Here is an 11,827-nt window from a genome sequence, read left to right on the forward strand (position 1 = left end):
TGTTTAGAACTATTATTATTTATGTATTTTTATTTATAATTGACACATAATTGTCCATATTTATGGGACACAATACAATGGTTCAGTGCATGTATACATTGCATAATGATCAAATGGGGTAATTACCATACCCATCACTTTAAACATCATTTCCTTGTGGTGACAATATTCAAAACCTTCTCTTGCAGCTACATTGAAATATGTAATACATTGTTGTTTGCTAGTATTGTTACCCTACTATATAATAGAACACCAAAACTTATTCTTTCTAATTGTAACAGTTTACCCATTGAACAAATTTTCACTGTTCCGCCTGTCCCCACCCCTCTCCAGCCTCTGGCAACCACAACTCTATTCTCTACTTCTATGAAATCAACTTTTAAATTTCCACATGAGTGAGATTATATGGTATTTGTCCTTCTATGCTTGGCTTATTTCACTTAACACAATGTCCTCTAGTTTTATCCATGTTGCTGCAAAAAGCAGAATTCCATTATGTTTTATGGCTGAATAGTATTCCATTGTATATATAGACCACATTTTCTTCATCCGTTGATCTGTAATGTAGGTTGATTCTATATTTTGGCTATCATGAATAGTTAAATAGTAATAAATAAATAGTAATAAATGTTGGTGTACAGATGTCTCTTTGACATCTTGTTCTCATTTCCTTTGGATATATACCCAGTAATGGGACTGCTGAATTGTATGGTGGTTCTATTTTTATTTTTTTAGAAACCTCCATATAGCTTTTTATAATGGCTGTATTAATTTACATTCCCTCCAAGAGTGTATAAGGGGACCCTTTTATCCACGTCCTTACCAGCATTTTTTATTTTTTGTCTTTTTGATCATAGCCATTCTAACTAAGATGAGGGGTAATGGCACTGTAATTTTAATATGCATTTCTCTGATGATTACTGATGTTCAGCATTTTTTCATGTATCTGCTGACCATTTGTGTATCTTCTTTAGGAAAATGTCTATTCAGGTTTTTAGCCCATTTATCAATCAGGTTTTTGGTTTTTCTTTTTTATGCTCTTAAGTTGTTTGAGTTCCTAATATATTCTGGATATTAACTCCTTGTCAGATGCGTAGTTTGCAAATACTTTCTTCCATTTCCTAGGCTCTCTTCACTTTATGGTTTTCTTTGTGGTGCATAAACCTTCACCAATCTGGATATAGAAGGAACACACTTCAACACAATAAAGGCCATATACAGCAAACCCACAGCTAACATTATACTGAAGTAGCCATTTTAATCATGAGCCAGCAAGCCAGTGGATAAAATAAGAGATTTGGGGCCTGGCAAAATGCCAGTGTGGATAATCCAAATGTACTGAATGAAATTACTCAGAAGTAGTAGCTTCTACTTTCCATTTACTGTTATCCACAGTTTTGGTTGAGCTTTCTATTAATTGCATGTAAAAACATTCTGATATATTTAATTCATCTGACTTGTCTTTTTATGCTAATGGATTTGACAAGGTGAATTTTAATTCTGTTTTCGATTCTTCTGTCAGTATGCTTTCATTAGAGGCAACATATTCTCTGCCTCTCTTCTTCTAACCCTGTCATTTTAATTACTATATATTTTCTGTGCAAAAACCAAATACACTTTTAAACAATTATATGTATTTAATCTCTACATTACCTGTCATTTATTTACTCATCCGTGAAATGGAGATAGTATATGCCCCCAAGGGTTACTGTGAAGACTCTCCAGGAAAATTACAGACATAGTCTAATCCTTTAGTGAATTGTCTTTTAGTCTTCTAGTTGGTGAAAATATATATTAGCTTTAAAAGATTTTTTAAAAATTTTATATACTAAAACAAATCTTGACTAAAGGGCTTTCATAAACTACAAGCACTTAGAAATGAACAAACGTTATCTGCTGCATATAATTTGCCAAATACCATCGTAATCCTGACCTATCAGTAGTACATGTTCAGTGTATTAGGTACACTGATCATTTGTAGGGTAGAGAAATTCAAAGAAAATAAATATTTATAAGCCCCGGCTATATTATGATACAAATAAAAAATTTCAATTATAAGTCTATAGTCATAAATTTTTGTCATATTTCTTCAATTCTAAGGAAAATTAATGGTTTTTCAGAAAACAACTAATTTAACCCAATTTCTCTAGAAAAATGAGTATTTTATTCTGAGATTCACCTTGGAGGTATATTGGCTGGTGATGGTTGTTTTAATGGCAATATATTCCACATAAAGCTTATCATATTCCCCACAGGCTACTTTTTCTGTGTTTTTGACTTTCAGAGAATATGAACAGAATTTATGAGAGTTTTTTACCTTATTGTGAGAAAATAATTCTTTGTTTATAGAAAAAAAAGGCACTTTCGATATTGACAATACAGTGCTGTACTGAGAAAGCAATTCAAGTGGCTCCGTGAAACCTGTTTCGTATCCTAGTCATTCTTCTTGTCCCCCCAGAACAAGATGATGTAAAGAATGAATGAAGGAGGTATGACAATATTTATAGTGTCTGCTGTGAGGGAAGCGTTTTAGCTGATGTTCAGAGTAGATCATCTCATTGTAAGCCTCACTCATTGAATCAATCAAATGAGTGGATATGATTCAACTTTTATTAATAAATGGGGGGTTTGGGGTTCAAAGAGGCATAAATAATGATGGCATGACCATGTGGCTTAGTTTATTAAATGTAATATTTGACAATATAGAGAGTCCTTTTTTTTTAAGTTTCTGGCACCAACATTTCAACTTCTCTACTTTTTAACAGCTATCTCATAAAATGTATAATGTGTTATCATTTAACTGTAGGCACCTACTTGGCAAACCAAACACCAAACTTTCAGGTAACTCACCTTCAAATGCCTTTTGGTGTTTGTTAACAGTTTTATTATAGTATATTAGTAACATTGTATATTTATATTGTGCTTAGAGTTTATATTCCACTTTCACAAAACTCTTTAATATTTCTGCTAATTATTATAGTAAGTTACTGCCATTTTATAGTGAGAAAACTTAGGTTCACGTAAGACACTGTCATTTATGCTGAACTCAGTTATTAACCTTTACCTTTCTGCCAAGACGGAATTAAGTTAATTTCTCACAGATACTAGCATGCTATTTTAAATATATACAATTATAACACATTAACAATAGCATTCCAACAAAAATATATTTATTGAGCACATTTTATGTGCCAGACCATATGCAGTACTTCTATTATGCCTTTAATCTTCACAGTAATTCTGTAAGTTAAATCCCACTGTTATATTCTCTATATGTTTCTTAATACAATACTCATTGATGAGGGTAAAGTGAACTCTCTCAAGATCCAGTAAGTAGCAGAACTCAGAGTCAAGAATAGCATTTGAGTCTAGAACTTCCAAATTCAGAAATATCACACTATTTTTTTTCAAGTTTTATCATTTGGCCAGTAGACCAACAACTATTTAAATGCAAAACATATGTTTTGGCCGGGCGCGGTGGCTCATGCCTGTAATCCCAGCACTTTGGGAGGCCGAGGCCAGCGGATCATGAGGTCAGGAGATCGAGACCATCCTGGCTAACACGGTGAAACCCCGTCTCTACTATAATTTTTACTACAAAATAGTAATTTTGTAGTGATTTTTACTACAAAATAGTAATTTTGTAGTGATTTTTACTACAAAATAGAAAAAATTAGCCACACGTGGTGGCGGGCGCCTGTAGTCCCAGCTACTCGGCAGGCTGAGGCAGGAGAATGCCGTGAACCCAGGAGATGGAGCTTGCAGTGAGCAGAGATCACGCCACTGGACTCCAGTCTGGGCGACAGAGAGAGACTCCGCCTCAAAAAAAAAAAAAAAAATGTTTTTAATACTTATGTTTTCAGTGCCTAGCCTATTCCTTGGATTTTAATAGGTTGTATTAAATGTTTTCAAAGAAAATAGTCTGTTATTATATATTTTTTAAGCCTTGCAATACATTGAAATTGAATTGGTAATTAAGAATATAAACTGCATGACATCTTATTGACCTGTTTAGTATATCCTACATATTCAGAACAGTGCATCACATTTGACAGATAATTCATTGAATAATCATTGAATGGTTGATCTTGATTTACTATAATAGGGAAAATATAAGGATGTAATATTGAGTAATATTGGATTGAGGCAGAAAGAGAAACTAAAATTTGGAGAAGATAATTCAAAAGTTGGAGTAGAGAAATGAGAGATGTGAGCTGGAAACTGCACACTCAGAGTTTTCGAAAAGCATTCAATGAAGAGATCACAGGGGAGCACTCCAGTTGACAGAAACCATGCCTTATAAACAGCCTTCAAATGGGATGTTTTACTGAAAGAAAGTTTTCAGTATTTATGGGTACTGAAAAAAATTGAATTTTAGTATTTCACATTGACTATACAAAATACAGTCATTTTGTATTTGGCATACCTTCTGTGTACACCATATTTTCTTTACTTAAATCTCTTAATTGTGTTACCAAATTACTTTTCACAGATTTAAGGATTTTGAAAGAGTTGGAAAATATGGCAAAAATAGGCATGAACCATGGAAGAATTATAATAACATGTAAAATATCTAATTTTTCTTGGAAAAGTTGAGCTATGGGCTGTATAATATGTTTTGGGAAAATATTTGCTTCCAATTAATTTATCAGCCGTGTCAAATAGGACAGGATACCTTCTTAATGTATAAAATTATCAAGTTGGAGTATATCATTTTCCCATGGTTTTGCCTCTGAAAAAAATATTAAGTGCTCCTTTTTTTGTAAGAGTGTTTAAAAATATTTAAACACACAGTGAAACTACAATTGCTTAAAATTATTTAACTATTAAATATTACTAAAGAAATCATGATGCTAAATTTAGGATACCCGTCATAAGATGTGAAGTATAAAAACTGTACCACAAAAGAAAAAATAATCAAAATAGAGAATAAACTACTAGCTATTTTTAAAAGTAATTTGTATTTTTTTGAAAAATTAAGTAAATTTTTTAAAAGAAGAAAAAAGCACTGATTATTTTATGTAAAAAAGTCGACATTTGAATACAATTTTTAAGCTATAGTTACACATAGAAAAATACAGATTTAAATATAAAGCAATATCTTTTTGTTATTAACTAAATTCAAATCATACATTTTTATGTTTTAAATAATCTTGGTTGACTTTAAATCTATATGATGATGCTAATATAAATATTGAAACCCTTTATATATGTGTGTGTAACATAATTGATATTAAAACAAAATTATAAAAGCCTGAAGTAATAGACACATCTAAATTTATTCCTGTACTCAGTTCATTATCATCTTCCTAAATATGAACTCTTTTAGATTTATCTTATAACTAAAAAATATAGGGATACATATTCATTTTAATTCAATTAATCAGGTCATTTGACATTTCAAATATAACATAGCTTCAGAATACAGAATATGCAGAGTATTTTCACATATATAATCATTAAAGCTGGGTGTTGTCTGTCTGATCGTAGCTAGTGGCTCAACTTTTATTGTTTTTTCCAAAAGAAATCAAAGAAATGAAAATATTTTGGGGCATGTCTGAGACATACTTAAGCCTTGGATGTAAGTTATAAGACAGTCATATTTCTGGAAACTAATATTTGAACTCATTATGCAACACAATATCTAACAAGTAGTCTGAAAATGTGATTACATACCTGGGCAGTTCTGTAAAATACACTCATCTATTGAATTTCTACCACATGCTTATTACCATAATAAAATATTTCAACATTGAATGAGAGACATTTTCTATAGACAAAGATCTTAGTGGCAGGATATTAGTATAAAAGATAATTAAATTGCAGCTTAATGAATGTTATAAAAAGGAGGATAGAGGAAGTTTATGAAGGATACTGAGGCACAGATAAGTTAATTATCTTTATTTTTCCTAAAAACTTCAGTCATACTGAAGAAATAATACTAAATAATTATAAATCAAATGTGTTTCAATAGGAAAGCACATGATCTATAGCTATAGTTGAAAGCTTTCAAAAGAATGCTAGAGGAAATATTGAAATGATAAAATCATTGTTTTTTATCTGCTCTCTTTTTCAAGTAACATTTAACAAATAATTTATATGTACATTGAGTGGAGAAAAGTGTGGATGCTCATAGCTTTGAGTAAATCAATCACAAACACTGATTTTTAATTAACCTGTCAGTCATTCACCAAAGGGATAATTTGTTTCATTTAACTTTAACATTTTACTTGCTGTTAATTAAATAATTTAGTAAAGCATAAAGTCTACAGGATGAACAAAAATAGTGCTACCTTTTATAGCAAAGTTAAGCACCGCTTTATATAAGTTAAATAATCCAGTTGGTTAACTTCACTTGTGAAATCCACTAAACGCCCAACAAACAAAATAATTATGTAAAATTTCTTAATAAAAACCTATGAGAACTATTTGATTCTTCTCTCTTTTCTTCTTTGTCTAGATAGCAGTCATGAGGAATTATCTTATAGTTCATTGAAATGTTTATTATTAGAGAATCAATATTTGTATTAAAGTTTAGCTCTCTGAAGACAGTATGTAGTTTATGTTCTATGCCAGAAAAGAAAGATTCACATTTTTTTATAAATTTTGACTGGGTCATCGACAAGAATTATCTATAAATTCCTGGAGTCCAACGCGGGAAAATACCCCACATTAAAATCATATTAAATTGCTTTACATTAAGATCTTTAGTTGTCATGTTATATTACTGAAAATTTGAAAATAATAACACTTAGTGAATTGAAGTCATAATTCAAAAAGTAATTGAAAAAACAATTCAAATGATGTATAGAAATATATATGTATGTATTATGTATATGTGTGTAATATATACATATATACATACCTACATCTAAATGATATATATCTCATATATATCTGATATATATCATTATATCTCATATATATGAGATTTTATATATATATATATATATATAAAATATGACTTAGAAACAAGAACACCATGCATGCTTGGTTCTGGTATAGTACAAAGATGATAAATGATTTCAGTAGCTTATAAAAAAATTGATAAATGAAAACATCTTCTACATTATTTATTATTGTTATAGAAAATATACTCACAAATATTACTTAAATTAATCTGCTACATGCCAGGACCTAATTCGTTATGATTTGTTTATGTTGCATTTATGAAATGAGAATATCACCTGATCTTTTCAAAGTTTTGCAAACATACAAGAAAACTTTGGGTTTTTGAGTCAGAGACCTGGGTTGGAATATTGATTCTGTTCACTAATACTCTTATAACCTTGAACCATTTAACCAATATTTTCAGATCTTTAAATAAAAAATAGAAGCATTCACTTTTCAGAGTTGTCATGAAAATTAAATTAGACACATCTGTAAAATACCATAGTCTACTGCAGGCACTCCTATGTGAGTTTCTTTTTATTTTCAAAGAATAATCGAATTCTACATATGATCAAATGCTTAGTTGTGAAAGCTTTTGTTTTCTAAGTGAAGAAACATTATAGAAACTTAATTGAAATATTGTTAATTTTTACATGCATTACATTTATTTTTATACGTACACTTCGTATTAATAAATTCATGTGGTAGGTCAAGGGAATAGTCATGACATTTTGACATTATAATAATCAAGCTTCTTATACTATCTTTACCACTTGAATATTACAGAACCTTGAGAAAAATTACACACATTTAATTAGAATGTCTGAAAAATGCCGACAGCAACCTGTCTTAAAATGTAATCATATGAACTTATTTAATACCCACTGTAAAATAATAATATAAAAATACCAAATGTAAACATTTTTGAGAAATGTAATATTACTCTATTTATCTTCAACCTAAAATAATTGAATTTAAATTATGATTTTGGTGGCTTTTAATTAATAATTTCATATCTATCTCTATTAAAATTTCCATATCTACATCAATATTGGCATCAAGATATATATATATAGACAGATGGACTATCTATATATATAGACAGATGTACTATCTATATATATAGACAGATGTTATATATATATAGACAGATATACTCTCATATGAAAACCATTCACCGTTTGGTCATTCTTAAACTTTTGTTATAATAAAAAATCATACTTGGGTTTATAATTGACTAGTAAATCTAAAATAGATTTTAAAAATATTTCTCTTTAAAATAGGACTACTAAGATAGTGGTATGTGTCAAACAAATTTTATAGATCACCTCATCAAAATATTATATATATGCATTTATATTACATTTCATATTAAATAAATATCAAAAATCATACAAAATACTAATAGGTTTATATGTTACATTATTTCAAACTAATTTGATGAGATTATATCAAACTATATATATGAGATTTTTAAAATAAAGGTAATGAAATGTAAATATGTTCAGTACTGTACACAGATTTCTTTTTTCTAAATAATTATTATTATTCTTGAATACTGGACAGCATACTTGATAGTAAAATACAGATATATATAATATTTGTGAAATTTGTCATAATTAGGTAGCTGAGAAGTAATAACTTTTTCATTTCCTTAATGTGCTTTCAGTTTAGAGAGAAATACAGGTCTTTAAAGCTGTGAGAAATTAGTATGTGATAAGTTATAGTCTAAGAGAGCTATGCAAAAACATTTATGAATGCTGGCTTATAAATATCAGAATAATGAAACACCAAGTTAACTAAAATGCAATTTCCATTCATTGCCTATTTTATTTTATTCTATTACATGAAGTAGCTCACTAATCACTAAGCATTGCAAAACATTATTTAATTGTTCTCTATTATTATGCCATTCTGATAAGAAAATTTTATTCAATAATTGAACAATCATTTTCAAGTGTTTATGAGTGCTTCAGAAAATACAGGTAATATATACTTCCTCAACTTAAAGGAGTCCATTAGTGATATAGATACAAACCAAACTAATGCTACTGCAGAGAAGAAAGAATAAATTCCAAGGGAAATAGAAATAACCTATACAGCAGCACAGGAATGGAAGAAATTAATTTCCACAGAAATCAGGCAGTCAGTTTCAAACTTAAAAGCTCAGTTATAAAATGAGTTAAAGAAAAACTGCATAAAGCCAGCTAGCATCATCAACATTTCATTTCACAGTGAATACTCTTAAGAACTTCATCCCCTTTACATACTGGTACATAACTTCATGGGTTTTGTGACTTTTTCTGTATCTCCACAGGAATTTTGGTGTAAACTTGAAGAAGCTACAAGTACTATTAGCCTGAAGCCATGTTAAATTAATATTTGCTGGTACTTCAAATAAATATAGTAATGAAATCATCTTTGTCCTTTCAGCTAACCATACAACTTCTATCTTCATTTAGCTATTAAAATATCACATCAGAAATAAACTAGACATATTGGTGGATCTATTCACTGTCTCTAATCTCTTTTATTCCTTCCATTCCCCCCCTCCCCACACTGTTCCTATACCAGTTTGAGACAATGACAATGTCCTTTGCAAGAAATCTATTTAGTAAAATTTAATAAAGACAGTTTGCATGTTTTTTTTTTTGGATGACGTTACTGGTTACCAGGTTGAACTGAGTTCCCCCATCCATTTTCCAAGTGCGCGGGCGCACGCGCACACAAACACACACACACACACACACACAAATACTGGATTAAATGTGAGAAAACTATCTTAGATATTTATTTCGCTAAGCTTGAAACCAAAACAGAAGATGAATAACTGGAACAGAAGACATAATAAATTTAAATTCAGATGGAAGAGTTGAAGGTGAAACCCTCATGGTTCCTGAGAGTACTATACATAACAAATGAAGGATGACAGGGTTGTGCAATCTAAAGGAAGTAGTGTAAAATTCCTATTATTGCATTGTTTCTTTTAGTAAAGGCACTACTTTTGTAGGCTCTCCAGAAATAGCATCCCATCATCTTTTTCATCAACACCATTTAATAATCATCCACCGGACTGTATTTCTAATACCTGTCAAATACTTCAGATTCTACTTCCTCCTCGTCATATATTAGGTTAGTTTCCTTTGCTCTATTTAAAAAACAATGTCTAATTTGTATTGTTTCCGATTTTCTTTCTTCCGTAGAATTATCTCCTTGGCCATCGTAAATTCAGAAAATGTAAGTTTGAGCTAAATTTAATGGTATTCCTTTTTGTTTGTTTTACATGGCTCTGGATTAACCCTCAAATAAATCTCATACCTTTTAACCAGCACATAACATCACTCACAATCTCATCCTTTCTCACTCTTCCAGATTTCCTACATTCTTCTTCAATTTTCTTCCCAGCCATGTCCATATACTTTAGTTTGACAACTGTAGTCTTCTTCGTTCCTCTGTGCTCCATTACCATTAGAATTCCCACTTGTGTGACTTCATTTTGTTTACGCTTCTCTCCTCGTACTTCAGGATTTTTCAAGCATTCCTGCTCATTACGAGACTCTTCTCTTGGCAACCAATTCCCCTTTCCTGCTTCTGTAATGTGTCCTCCATGGTATGAACACCATTATTAAAAAATGTACAGAGCTGAATCATAGCTGCCTAGTTTTATGGCCTTTGTCCCCACGTTGTTACTATACCTACTGATGCCCTGTAGATACTCCACAGATATTTGTTGAATTAGTAGATGAATTGCATTGTTCTGGGCTCTTTTGGGAGGACACCAGTTCATTTATTCTTTCTGGATCTGAGTTTATTAATGGGTTGATTATAGACGATTGAATTCATTAATTGTTATGGCCCTTGTACAGTCCTTAAAATGGCCTCCAAAGCCCTCCAACGTCTGATCCCATCACTTCTCTGACCTCTTTCTCTCTTCATCTCTACCACTGTTTCAGCAAGTCTAGCTTTTTGCTGCTGGTCAGATATACGCAGCATGAATCCAACTTAGGACCTACTTTTTCAGGCCTGGATGCTTTCTCTTGTTACCCACATGGCAAACTCCTCATATCATTCTTCTAGACCTTCTCATTGAAATGTACTTTAAAAACTAATATATTTTATAAGCAATACATAGAATAGAATATCTATACTAAAGACTCCAATTTTATTATTTTTCTGCCACCTTTCCCTTTGTAACATTTTGTTTACTATTTATTACACTTACTGACTGTTATCTAACTGGAAAGTCACTTACGGAGACAGAAAGTTTTGTACAAGAATATATTTCAGGTGCTCAGAAAAGTTATCATATCAATAATTATGTGTTGACAACATGAATGCAAGTAATTTTTAATTCTAGAAATAAAGCCAAAATTTTAGGCTGCATTTCAAACATTCTATAATCAGTTTGAAAACCATAGGGAACAATGTTCACTATTTGGATGATGGGTACATTAGAAGCCCAAACCTCACCATTGCACAATGTACTCATGTACCAAACCTGCATCTGAACCCCCTGAATCTAAAAGAAAATAAAATACAACTTAAAAAGACAGAAACAAAAACAATGTTTTAGCCTCATTTATACTATTTTTATTTAAAAACATCACACCCCATCCTCTGCTGATGTTAGAGGAACTGGCAATGAAGAAAGTATAATCACTGTGTTCCAAAAAACTTTTTTATATTTTCACTGTTGTATATGGCTTTGCTCAATTTGTCTACCTAGAACTCTGTTTTCTCTACCTTCTAGACATAGAATTAATTATGTCTTTAATGTCTATCTAGTGTCTAATCCAAATTAGAATGAGAAAAATCTTCCTTATCTCCTTAGTTGTAAGTTATTTATCCTTATGCAAAGTTACTAGCATCATATACTACATTTGATTTTTAACAATTAAAGCTAAATTCACGTTGTTACCCTGAGTGATTATGGGTT

This window comes from Pongo abelii, chromosome 14 (genome assembly GCF_028885655.2).
Source record: "Pongo abelii isolate AG06213 chromosome 14, NHGRI_mPonAbe1-v2.0_pri, whole genome shotgun sequence".
In the NCBI taxonomy this organism is placed as follows: domain Eukaryota; kingdom Metazoa; phylum Chordata; class Mammalia; order Primates; family Hominidae; genus Pongo; species Pongo abelii.